Source organism: Charadrius vociferus, unplaced genomic scaffold, assembly GCF_000708025.1.
Source record: "Charadrius vociferus isolate BGI_N301 unplaced genomic scaffold, ASM70802v2 scaffold262, whole genome shotgun sequence".
In the NCBI taxonomy this organism is placed as follows: domain Eukaryota; kingdom Metazoa; phylum Chordata; class Aves; order Charadriiformes; family Charadriidae; genus Charadrius; species Charadrius vociferus.
Genome location: NW_009647218.1, coordinates 3,886,134 through 3,899,494, shown reverse-complemented (window position 1 = coordinate 3,899,494; position 13,361 = coordinate 3,886,134). Strand labels below are relative to the sequence as shown.

Below are 13,361 nucleotides of genomic sequence, written 5' to 3'. Positions count from 1 at the left end.
TTTACCTGCTGACTGAGCTGTATCTCTCGTGTTCTTGTGCAGTTTTGGATGCTTTGGTGTCTAGCAAGTTAGTAAAACTTTTACATTCAATTGTCAATAGCCTGTTCCAAACACTGACAAAAATTAGGGACACCTGTGAAAAATTGCAATTGAAGTGAAGAACTGTACTGTCAAATGCCTTTGTAGACAAGTATTACGAAGTTATTGAGTTATTTGTAATACAAACATTTGGAAGAATTCAAGTGACATTTGAATGAAAGTGTAGGAAGCTTTCTATTAAAAATGCTCAATCTCAAAGATTTCAAACGTTCATTAGGTGTTCAAATAGTCATTGTAGTTCTAACTATCATTTAACAGTGTGTGTGCTAGAGGGGGGTTCAACCATCTTGGATTTTTTTTTTTTTTCTGATGGGGGAAACAAAAGTCACTTGGGGAAAAACATTTTGCTTGTTAAAGTTTAAAAGACAATTTGTAACTTTGGCAAATATTTACCTTCACTTGGGGAAGAAACCTACATTTATATTATGTTTGTTTGTTGGTTTTTTTTTCTTTTTTTCCCCAGAGTAAAGCCTTCCCCAGCTGAAGGAGTCAAGTCCAATCCATCCAAGAGACACAGGGACCGCTTGAATGCAGAGTTGGACCGCTTGGCTAGCCTTCTGCCTTTCCCTCAAGATGTTATCGCCAAATTGGATAAGCTGTCTGTGCTTAGGCTTAGTGTCAGTTACCTGAGAGCCAAAAGCTTTTTTGACGGTAAGAGTTGGGAATTTATTTGGGTTTGGACTGCTTGTAAAATTCAGTTCATACTGTGTGTTGATTTCAGCTGTTTAAGTACTTAACTGTTAATTTATTTGTATTTTAATGGAACATCCAGTTGCGTGGGTATATACAATGTAACTGTATAAAGTCAGCTTTCCAGTTTCTTGAAAACCAAATGTAACTACTTATATTTCACTTAAATTACCGGTCTTTCAAAGCTTTGCATTTGGAAGTAATATTGCCCTCAATGAGTCTTCCAGTCCTTTTCCTTAGACTTTCAAAGACACTAAAGACTTTTTTTCTTTCCCCTCTGAAAATCAACTTCATAAAACCATTACTGCTCAAAACATGTCATATGAGTTCCCATCAGCTGTATGTTTTGCTTAACGATGCATGAAAAATGACTTTGTTCTGATGCCTCTTCCCATAGTTTATTGCAAAGGTGACTTGTAAAGAAAGAGAGGCAAAGTCTTTCCTGTGTTCAAGCCCTGATTAATGCAGGGTATGAGGCATTAAGATGACAGCTAAGGTTCTCCAGTTGTGTGGGCAGGTTTTCCCTGGCCCCAGCCCTGGCAAGGGTAATACAGCAGCGCTCGGAGTAGTAATCAGACCAGAAGCATGTGTCTTCTTACACCATCGCAGAGCTGCCCAAGGAGTCCTACCCCTCTCCTTAGCTACCCGAGTTGTGCTGCGGGGTGAGATGGGATGGCTGGCTTCATGCCAGTTGTTTCAAAGCAGAAATAGTCTGGTCCTTTTCATTGCTGGAATAAAGCAGGGAGCTTGTATTTAAATGCTTACCCTGTTTTTAGACATGAAAATAACCTCTGTCCTCCGCAGTTTTTCCTGCAGGGATACAGAAAATGTATTTTTATCTATTGTGTAGTGGCTTCAATTTAGTAGTGCTTGTACATTTCTATCCTGTGCTTTATTGCTTGAAGAATATATGTGTCTTGGTTTCTGTGCTTGTTCGGGACAATTCTTAGTATGGAATCCACTCAAGTTGGTCAAATATTTCTAGCAGTGTTTTTCCGAATAAAAATATTTGCTCCCATGAAATGAAAGAATTCTCTTGACACATCTGTTTTAATAAAGTCTTTGAAACGTTATCTCAGGTGACTGCCGTAAAACAAATGATTTGGCTTGTCTGTGCTCTCTTGATGAATTGAAGAGGAAGTTCTAGTCTCAATGAAACTTTTTTTTTTAAAAAAGGATTCTACAATAAATACAGGATTGCAAGTTTTTTGTCTTACTTGGGATGGATTGATAATAGCAAATCTCAATTTCTCATGTGATGACAATTTTTGGTGTGTGTCCCCCCACAAAAAAATAATTGCACTTGAAGGCCCTGGAATAAAGGGATTTGAGACTATGATTTCTATATAGGAAAAAAATTCATGACTTTGTCTGTAAAGAGTCAGCCAGAATCGCTTCACACCAAAATTTACATCAGTTGCTGATTTCTAATTTGAACATGAAGGTAGCTTTCAGCCATGTAGAGTGGTGATGTTAGGTGTGCGTTAGTGGCAGGGAAGTTATTTGCATTTCAGCTTGCAGTTTAATTACTGTGGATCCTGAATTGAAGCAAACTTAACCTGTGTTTTCAACTCAGTAGCGTACTACAAACATATGTAGCTAATGCTGCCATACTGGACCACAGCTGTAGAATATAGGGTATTTAATTGTGTTATAATGAATTAAGTAGCAGAATTTTGATTTGTCTCATAGGAAATGCAACAAGCAAGTGCATATACTAGGTACATTACAGTGGAATATTTTTCCTATAGTCTCCATAAAACGAAAAAGCCTGGTAAATGTGAAAAGATAAATAATTTCATGTTGCTAATCTTGTGCAAGACATTTCAAACAGTGTAAGATGGGGCAAGTTTAATTTATACCTTTAGATAGAATAGCTTCAGTAGCAGCTGTCTTAACCCTTTTTTAGCAGAAAAAGGATTTTTGCTACTTCTTTTCAGGCCTCTGAACTGTAGGACTACAAATCGGGTTAGTAATCAGTATCTATCTGAAGGTGTTTAAAGGCTAACATCAATGATTTAAGATAAACAAGAGAAACCAATCTATGACTATGACAGATCCAGTATTGAAAATAAGATTTTATACTATTTTAATGTACTTAAATAACATGGAATCTATTTCAGTTTAAACTTACCCTCCGAAAGAGAAATTAGTACTTTGAAGTACAGAATTAACAAAAATACTCTGAAAACCCCTAGGTTAGAGTTTCATAATCTTTCTATGTAGTGCTTCTCACAGAACTGCTGTTCTGAAGGAATGATTTGTGTAGTTAAATAGATGCGGGAAGCCCTATAGAATAAATCTGACAAATGCAAGAGTGAGCACCGATTGTCACCTTGAGTGCCTAGACTGAGCCAACAGGTCCACTTTATTAACGCAGCATGCTGAAGTAAAGGGAAACGCTAAATGAATAACAGGATGCAAATGGGGGGTGTGTAAATTCCTGCGGAAAGTAAAATATAAACGCGTAATCATATGATCTTGCTTGAAAGGAAACCCAAGTTTTTGCTGTAACAATGGATATTTTTTCAAAGAAAACACTTGCATTTTTCCAAGTTTAAATAATCCAGAGTGAATGTCTGTTTTCTGAAGGCGGAAGTCTGGGGGCGGGGAACCTGTTTTGTGAAAGACATCTCAAGAAGTTACATCAATTTGAATAAATATACCTCAGTTAGACATTTTTTTGTTAATTTCTAAGTGTGTATATGTAAAAAAAAAAAACAAAAAAAAACCCCAAAAAAACAAAAACAAAAAAACACCACCAAACCGTAAACAAAAATTCATCTCCCCTGCCCCCAGTCATTAAGATGGTGCAGAATTGTCCCCAGAGGTAAAGACAGGTTTTTCCATAGTATCAACTGAAACGTGTTAGACTTCTGCATGCTTACCATATTTCAGGTTGTAGGAAATAAGTATACAGTTTATCCTCTTCCATCTTACTTTCTTCTGTTGGTTATTGTATTCTCTTAAGCAGTTGCTTTTGATTGTTGTAGTTTGTTAGTGAAGTTATGGTGCTGCTAAGTGATTCTTTTGTATCCCTAACTTTTAAACACACTAGTTCTGCGTGGTCAGGTTGTCTCAAGTCCACATGATGTCAGAAGGCTTTCTGTATCCCCATGTCAAGCACCCTGGCATGCTTCTATATGTATGAATTTGACCTTGTAGTCGAGACGGAAATTCAGTAGTGGCTTAAAATAATGTCTCAAGTCTGCTTCTTTACGAAGTCAAAGTTCCTGCGTGATGAGTCAAAGCTAAGAAGTGATTTAAGATGGTGTCACTTCTCAGCTGTGTGTTGCTACCTGTCTGTACTGAAGTGGATTAGCAGTCCTCAAAGTCAAGCAGGTTAGCTTAAATCACTGCTGGAGTGTTTATTTTTTACATGTAAGATACTTTCTGAAAGTGGCTTAAGGCAAGCTTTTTATTTTTGAGACTAGGATAAATCAGGCAGGTGTCTGCTGACAGTAAAGAAAGTCTTAGTATGTTGTCCTGGTATTACTTCACTCCTTTTTGATGCTAGGTGCCCATGCATGTGTGCAATCAGTGCTGAAAAATATAAGGTGGAGTATGGGACAGCAGCTCTTTCTGTGGGTGCAGGTTAGGGTGAGTTCAGCATCTGGAGCACAACTGGATGATCATTTAGGCATAGCCTGTGCTCCTCATGCATACTAAAGGGAAAAGCCCTTTTGCCTCTAGCGTTGGTCCTGATATGATGAACTGATAATCATTTAAGTCCTCTCCTGCTGTAAGGAAGAACATTTATAATGAGTCTGCTCAGGGTTTTGATGAAGCGGTTAGATTAAAGGGATAAAAGAAGACTTTGTATGCTTGATTACTTTTTTTAATGTTGGGGTGTGATTTTTCTTTTTAAAGGTATACTGAGAATTAAGTAGAGGCATGGAGAGTCTAAAATGAAGTAGCCATGCTGTGTGTGTATCGATACATTAGAAACCAAATTTAGCATGTTGCTTATTAATTATCCTTTCATCCATTTCACTAAGAATTCTTGTGGTTTAAAGTATGCGTTTTTTTCCCTCTTGCTTATTGGACACTATTCTGCAATTACAGAAGAAAGTTTCTGCTCAAAATTAGTTTAGAATTGGCTTCTTATGTTGGATGCAAGTGATTCTGGCAAGCACAGCAATAACAAAATAATTAAGAATTTTTTCCAGTAAGTTTGCATTGCCTAATTTTACTTTGTAATATAATTAACACACATTCCTTGGCATAACATAGCTTAAATTTGCAACACACCCATTGTCATCAGATACATTATATCAAAGGATAGATTTTATTTTTCCTGTGATGCCCGCTGTTCTATCATACTGTGTATTGGAGAGAGCAGACTGCATGCGGATCCTGCTCTGGAGACTATAGCTTAAGATAAGAAGTACTGATGGGAAGGACGGGCAAAGTGGGAGACAACTTATGTATTCTGTCACATTGAGAAGGGCTGCAACATATCTGCAGTCTAGCAGATATAGACAGCCTTTCTGCCAAGTGTTAGGTGGTGGTCTGAAACAAACCTGGGAGCGCGAAAACAGCTGATTCAAATTCAACCCATTAAGACCAAGATAATACAGCAGATCTGGCCTGACTTGCTTTTGGTTCACTCTGTTACTATATTTACCTGCCTTGTTTGTCTAATGAAGCTTTCCTCATGTATTTTTTGAAAGTGTGACTCGTCTTCTGTGTTACCCCTTTCCCTGCTCCTCCTGCTGCATACATAGACACTTCTGACTCCCATGTCAGGAAAAGCTGAAGCCCTCCAGGATAGAGCAGTGGAGTCAGGCTGCACTTACTGCTTTCAAGTGTTTATGTTGATGCCATACGGGAATTTACCGTTGTCAGCAGCTTCTGGTGGGCTTGACTAGTCTTACTTGATTCATGATTCCGTCTTGAGATGTTTTGTTACTCCCAAGGTAGAAAACACCTTATAGTTTGAGAGAGATTGTTTGTGGGTTTTGTAGAACACAATCTGATTTTGATGTGAAGAAGTTAAATGGAGAATCCACCACATTCTTCTAGCAGATGTATCGTCCTGTTAAAATAGTATTGAGATTTAAATTTGCTTTGTTTCCTGCCTTGGAAGTTATGTTGTTCTCTAATTAGCTTTTCTGTATTTGGTATTTCTGACATGCATATGAATTCATTTTCACACTTTTAAATGAGCTGCTTTGAATCTTATCTGAGAGTTGGAGGAAAAAAAATAATTGGAAAAAACCCAAATAAACAAACTCTGTTTCCTTCTGTACTGTCTTCCCCCTGGCCCCAATCCAAAATTATTATAAAACGTGAACCTTGGAATTGTATGGTTATTTCAGTATCAGACTGTTGTACCATTCAAGTTATTTCCTAATCCATGCTTGTTCTTCCACACTGCTGTACTTGTCCTTTTTTTTTTCCCTCTCTAAACATTCCCCCCCTCCGCCCCCAATCCCCTGTGATTCATACTGAGCATTTGTAGCTGTCTGCTACAGGCTATTTTAGCCTGTATTTTACATAACGGAACATAAGTAGGGATTTAGGCTTTGAAGTCCTAAATTCTGATCCTCAAAAATGATGATTAGAGCCATGTAGCTGTGACATCACCTTAAATCTCCAACTGTGTATGCTTTCATTGTTACATGCTCATTCTTAGCTTGCTCAGAAACTTTATTTTTAGGAGTGCTGTGTCACTAGGCACATCATGCAACTAGGCAGCCCTGTACCTGTGTGTATATCACAAAGTAAGAGCTTAATATGTCAATGTATTTGTAGGATAAAGAGGAGAAACTGGGTACAAATACTGACAGTTAATGTATTCTTTGGATTTTCTTTTCCTGTTGCACTCTTGTATTTCAGTGATTAATGTTAATCAACTCCCTTTGCAGGGAAGAGAAATAAAAGGTTATCTCTTCTCTGCCCTATGTGTATTATTTAATCAAAGGCATATGGAAAGTCAGTGTAGGAGCCTCTTATGTTCCACAAAGCTGTTGTAAAATTTCTTGAAAACCCTGTCCCAGTATGCAGAGCATTTGTCTTTTCTCTGTAGCCCTTGTTAATAGGGAGATTAGTTTTATGCATACTGTTCTGGGCTTTGCTCTGGATACCTGTTGCAGTCAATGTTCTCTCGTTTGCAAGACCAGAGCCTAAAATGTAGTTTCTCCTCTGCTAACCATGTCAGTGTTTGGGAGATTGACTTTCTTGGGGTTACTATGATATTCAAACCCAGAAGAAGTAGCAAGATAAAAAGCCTCGTCTTGGGACGTACCACTGCTTCTCTGACTGTGTCTTCCAAATCTTGTAATCCCTAATGTTTTTATAACTATACTGTAGCACCTAAAGATAACGAGATTTGGAGCTTTTTGTTACACAAACCACAGTAACTGTTGATCCCTCCTCCAAAGACAGTTTGAGTGGAGAAATATAATTAGAGGTAGCACCCGGGTCTCAACATCTGTCTTCCATGGACTTCGTGATTCATCCATTTAAATTTGTACAAGTATGGTTTGCTTGAATATGACCTTAAAAATATGTCCTGGTAATTTAAGACTTCAGTATGAATACACTTTAAAAATGTGCACAAATAATCTATTAATACTGGAATAGCTTTTAATGCTGTGTGCCTTTATGGCTCAGGAGTTTTCCTCCTGTGTGTGCTTGTTGATAGGAGAAATGCCTTAGCTTTTCCTGTTTGACTTTCTGTTTTCTGATAAGGAAATGAAACTTGCTTGTATGATTAAGCTCTGTAGATGTTTACAGTTCTAGCCAGTTATAACACTGTTTATTTTTCCTGAGTAAACAAAAAATTTAGCTCTGTTAAACCAGTTTCTGCTCCATACATACTTTGATAGAGTACTGACTAGTTAAAGAATGATTACTTTGTGAATTGTTTTGGAAATCTAGCTAGATAGCTAAAAGTTAATTCTAGTTACCAGAGCTCGGTGGTTGTAATCTGAAAATGGTAAAAGAAATAAGTAATTTCAAAAGTGCTCTTCAGAGATTCAGATGATGTGTTGATAACCGTTTCCTGGGAAAAGCCTCCCAGGTGTACCTGCACATCAGTGCAGTGATGGACTTTAACAAGGTGTTATATTAGTGATAAAACTTACCAGAGTTATTCTAGAAACCTAAATGAAGTAAACTGTAAGTACCAGAATAGTTGCATGAAACTGCCTTAAGAAAACGTAGGTTTGCTGTTTGCCAGCTGTGAACATTAAAGGGGACACACAAATAGGAATTAGTCGCCTTCAGTGATGCATGCTAAACTCTGTTTTTAATTGAACAGAGATGCTTGTTTTTTTCCACTGAATAATTGCCTCTTGAAATTCAACCCATGTGCCTTTTGAATTGCTCAGTACTGCACACTTTATGCGTGGCATCATATAACATCTAATAAGCTGAACGACATACATACTTGGCCCCTCAAGACAAATTCTAAAGTATTCAAAAGATTGCATAAAGTAGGAATTTGCTGGAGCAAGTCCATGGCCTGACTGGTCAAATATTCTGATTCCCCCATCAGACTCCACTGTCATGTCTTCAGTGATACAATTCCTGTGGGCCAGGAGGAGACACTAGCTTTACATACTGAAGTATTCAGTTTTAGGGAATTCATTTTGGCCTCTTGGTGCCTACATCAGATTTACAAACCGAAGAATGATGTCTTTCCTTTATTGACAAGCTATTTCCTTTATTGACAAACTAGTCAGTGTGACACACAAATATTTCGTATGTTTGGAGGACGAGATAAGGGTAGCCCCAGTCTCCCCTTTGCTTATACTATTTGTTGTTTGGGGTACTTTCATCAGACAATGATAAGAGACACATCTAGAACAAACAATCCCAGACTTTTCCTCTTGTGTTTCTCACAACTGCTCTTAATTTTCTTTTCATACTGTCATGCTCTGTATGGTGCTATATGTAGTATCTTACTAGAGACCAGGCTGTTTATTTGATCACATTAAAGGATGTTAAAATGCATCTGGTGTCATATAGCACACTGATACTGAAGGCTTTTGTTAATTTTCTTTCTTGACCTATTTAATGGGAATCTTTGTAGGCAGGTGAAGCCTAATACATATAATTTTGTCTTTTGTAGCTGATGCAAAAATGAATTCCTGGTCAGTATGCTAATTAAGTGGAATAAATACTAATGAGTTATGCCTAATTATGTGGAAGGAAAAAAAGTTGCCCCTCTTCACATACGTCATCACATTTGAAGGTAGAACGCAAGGCTTATGCTCTCCTGCAGGAAGGGGTTGAGCCCTGTGGCTGTAAGAGCTTTTAGGAATGCATCAGCCTGTGTATTTCTGAAGTGTCCCCCTTTTCTCTGCTTGTCTCAGCTGTTTTAGCTGACTGGAGGCCCTCTGATGGAACACTTGCAATTCCTTACCTTCAGTATTAGGAGTGTCAGCCACCCTGAGTCCCCCCGGTGTTTCTTGTAACATGGGTGTACTACTCTGAATGGCTACTGCCTTAGTTAAGTGAAGAAGTTCTTCCTCAGCTTTTACCCTGTGAGAATACTAGTCTTATTCGTCTGTAGACTATGGGCAAATCATGCCTGACAAACCCACCTTTTATGAAGGATGCCTGGTTTTGTGGACAATGAGAGACTGGTGGATATTGTTTCTGTTGACTTTAACAACGTCTTCAATGTCAGCTCTCACTGGTTTTGTATCACTAAGCTGGTGAGTTAGAGTCTCTCCAGAGCATCCCTCCAGTTCTGTAACAAGCGATCCATTCCTCCCCCCCTCTGTGTCGTACAATTGAGGTCTAACCGTTGACCTCAACGGCAACCTGTGAAGTGCAGGGGGTGACTAGAGGTTTCTGCAAGAGACAATGAAGGACTCATCTTTCAAACTGAGGGCGTGCATGTGGCTTTAGCAGGATACATCCATGGGCCTTGGCAGTGAAATGAGCTGGGAATAAGTCCCATCTCCCACATAGAGAAAAGGCAGTCTTGGGCTGGAACAGAAGCAACCCTCCAGAAGCTCACTTGACTCCCTTGCCATGCTTCAGTCATTGCAGAAAGTTTTCTGTTAAATTGCTGAAAAGCTTTGAATTGGCATAAAAAGACAACGTAATCTCTTTTGGTGGAATGTATGTTTTCTTCCTCAATTTAAAGAGGTATTTCTGTTAGAAAGTGCTTATTCATTAATACCCTTATATATCAAGGATTGGACTTGAATAGTTTTGTGAAGAAACCCACTCCATACCCTCCTAATGTAATAGTGGCAAAACTCAACATCACATTTTACTAGTAGAATAATTAAACTGTCCTGCTTCATACATGGAATGTAATTGACTGTTTCCCTTTTTGAGTTAAAATCCTAGAGAAATTCCGCAGTCAAAAATTCTACGTGATTGCACCATCAGTTGGGTGAAGCCAAAGTTAAGGCATTGTTTCAGTAGGGGAAAAAAAAACCCAAATGGATTTGAGTTAATCGTTGAGTACCAGGTCCAAGTTTGATTGAGATGAGTTCCTCGCTGAAACTGATAGGTAAGAAAATAACTGTGAACTGTAAAGGATTTAAAGATCACTTTAAATTCCTAGGCTTTGTAATAAAAAAAATTTACTGTTGATGTATAAAACAGTTATTTTGATAAGTTGGTTTTTTTAAGCATAGAGTTTAACCATTTGTTTTGGACTCTATGGTATTAACTGTCATTTTCTATTTGGTATTAGTCTTTTCTACAAATCAAAAGCATAACAAATGGGTAGTGATTTTTAAACAATATGTAATGTCTGATTAGCTTTATGCATATAAAATTTCTGCATTGTTTTAACATACGGGAAAATTAAGTTATAGGAAAAGAAAACTCTGTTTTAGGAACCAAAGGTTCAAAAACCCCAAAAACATGATAGGTAGGTACCTCTATGCATCTAGGCTCAACTCCCCATAGATTTCATTCCACAAGAAAGTAAATCACTTCCCTCACCTCAAAAAAAAAAAAAAAAAAAAAATTAGCAAGCTTTTTTTTTTGTCCCCTTTTTGTGGCTAAAGCAGTATCATATTAATAGGTCTGATGGTAAGTTACAAGCATGCACCTCTTGCTGACTTTTTCTGTACAAGCAAGGAACACGTACGCAGACAAGCAATTGAATGGGAAATACCTCAGAATAAATGTGGGTGTGCCAGGATATGGTTTTGGTGATTCAGCAGGTGACTGTCGTCTCTGTGATAACTATGGAACCAGAGTTCATTGCCTCTAAGTTTTGAAACCACAAGTAATATACGGTTTGGTATGTGGTTGTTAAGCTTCAAAGCCCAAGTGAGAGTTGACAAATTTGAACAACTGCATGTTTCCTGAGACCTACTTTTCTGTTTTAAAGTAAATGATAAAAGCAAAAGTAAAATTATATTCCCTATGTGTGTTTAAAAAAAAAATAAATCCTGAACTAAAATTCTGGCATCAGGAGATGCGGTACAACTGGCTAGTTGTAAAAGCACTACACGATAATTGCTGTTCTGCTGCATTATAGCTATGTCATTCTTTAGGATTGTTTTTTTTCTCAACTCCAGGCTCTACTTTAAGTTGATGAGAACTACCACTGATGTATTAGAAGCTTAGAAATTTCCAGACAGCCTATCAATACCATTGACCCTCTCGGACAAAGACGTAATAGTTTTCCTGATCCTACACTTCATGGTCCTGTGACCTTCTGCCTAATTCTTGCTCTCGAAAATGGCTGCTTGCCTTCAACGATATAAATCTCGTTCTGTCTCCTTTTTACATTATCCCAATCTGGGAACCTGATGGGGGTATTCTGAGCAAGAAGCGTACACATGATTGTAGGCTTTAAGGGAATGAGCTTTTATTGCATAGTGGTTGTGACAGCTTCTGATTTTTATTCCCCCCCCCCCCCCCCCCTTTTTTTTTCTTTCTCTTTTTTTTTTTTTTTTTTTCCCCTCTCCCTCTCACCCTCAGCTCAGGACCGGTGGCTCCTAATGCCTGCCACACACATAAAATAACTTTGAAGTGTCTTGCATAGCGTGGTTTAGGAACATCTCCTTTATGTAGTGCAAGTCTTTGTGTGAACAAAGACTTGAGTCTTCCAAATGCAATGACTGAAGTCTCATTTTTGGAGGTAGGCACATGTTGACTTAGTGTGGTGTTTCTGGAGTGATTAATTAGCCTGCTGTGAACTAAGTTCAGCATCACTCAGTCACTTAAGAAAAAAAATACACAACTTGGTTGTTGGTTTTTCCTTCTACTTAAGAAAACGTAGCAGTGTGTTAAGTACCACTTTGTGGCAACTGAAGATATGTCCCCCATTTAAGGGAGACTACTGCATAAACACTTAACATTCCACACTTAATAATGCTGTTACTCTTTCTTTAAAAAGCAACATTAAAAATGATTAAAACATACAAAAAATGTGAGTTCAGCTGTACTGCGTAGCAGAGCTTGAGTTGGTTTTAATCTGTGTTGTGAGCAATTCAGTGGTGTATAATGGCTTTTCAGATCCTTAACAGGAGATTTTATTTATTTTAATCTTTTAACAGTTCTAAGAGAAACACCAGTCTGCTTCCACACACAGTTCAGGGCTTGCTGAGCTGCATTTTGGGAATGGGTCTAAAGAAAGTATCCTGTGAAAGCTGAGGAAAATCTCATTCACAATCTGGTTAAACTTCAAGTTCTTAGGTTACGTGAATATTTTAAAACAGGTTTTTGTACCTTTATGGTATATATGTTAGGCAAATCTAGTAAAATCTAATGTCTTCATTCTCTAAAGTGCTTTTAAAAGCAGTAAGTGTGTTTCCTCAATGTCATAACTTCAGCCATGTTTAAGAATGCCATAGCAACTGTTAAGGCTTTTAGAAGAAACGCTGACTCTATGTGGGTGTGATATCGTAGGGAAAAGAATTCGATTACTCTGCAACTTACGTTTTGCAAAGCATTTTGCTCTAAGCACACAGCAGGCATTTTTTGTATAAGCCAGTAGGGTGGATCAACATCATCTGACATGTAACTAACTTGATAAACTTATTCCTCCTCTGGTGTCTCATGTGAAGGACTAGAATATTATGCAAGGTATTGAAAATGGAATTAATGCTACAGATATTGGAAAAAAAAAAAAAAACAACCAACAACCAAAACCAAGCAAAACCCAATTCATTCCTTTTGGTCATGATTTTTCTGTAGTTGCTAAAACAACTTTGGTAGCAGTAAATTTTTATAGACAGTAGCAGCTGTGACCTCAGGAGCGGGATTTAGCCAACAGTTTGTAGATTTGTCAGGGTGGGAGGAGAGAACAGACAGTAAGAACTGAGGCATTAAACTGCTGATGCTTATGCTAGTTTTCCATTTTAGTGGGTCTAGCACTGAATGGTGTTTTCAGACTTGCCATATTGCTAGTACTTGTCAAGAAATTTTGGGGGATAAACTGCTGATGTTATGAGATTTGTATATTTGAGCTGATTGGGAAAAGTTTAGCAGAACACTGTCAACAGGCTTTCCAATTGCATTTAGTCTGATTTGTATATTTTGAAAACAATTTAAAACCAGCACTTTACGTATTTAACTCAGTTCAGAATTCATGAGCAAAATAGCCTTTCGTGTCTCTCAAATCGTATCGGAAGAAAAAG

The 13,361-nt window shown here is 37.8% G+C and overlaps 1 protein-coding gene across 1 annotated transcript in view; it reads left to right on the top strand.

Moving 5' to 3' along the window:
- Positions 1-569: 569 nt before the first annotated feature.
- The window catches only part of AHR (aryl hydrocarbon receptor), a 56,702-nt gene continuing 43,910 nt past the window's right edge, over positions 570-13,361 (top strand). The window contains 1 exon segment of the mRNA XM_009879566.1: positions 570-750. The gene's annotated coding sequence lies outside the window, so the exon portion shown is untranslated.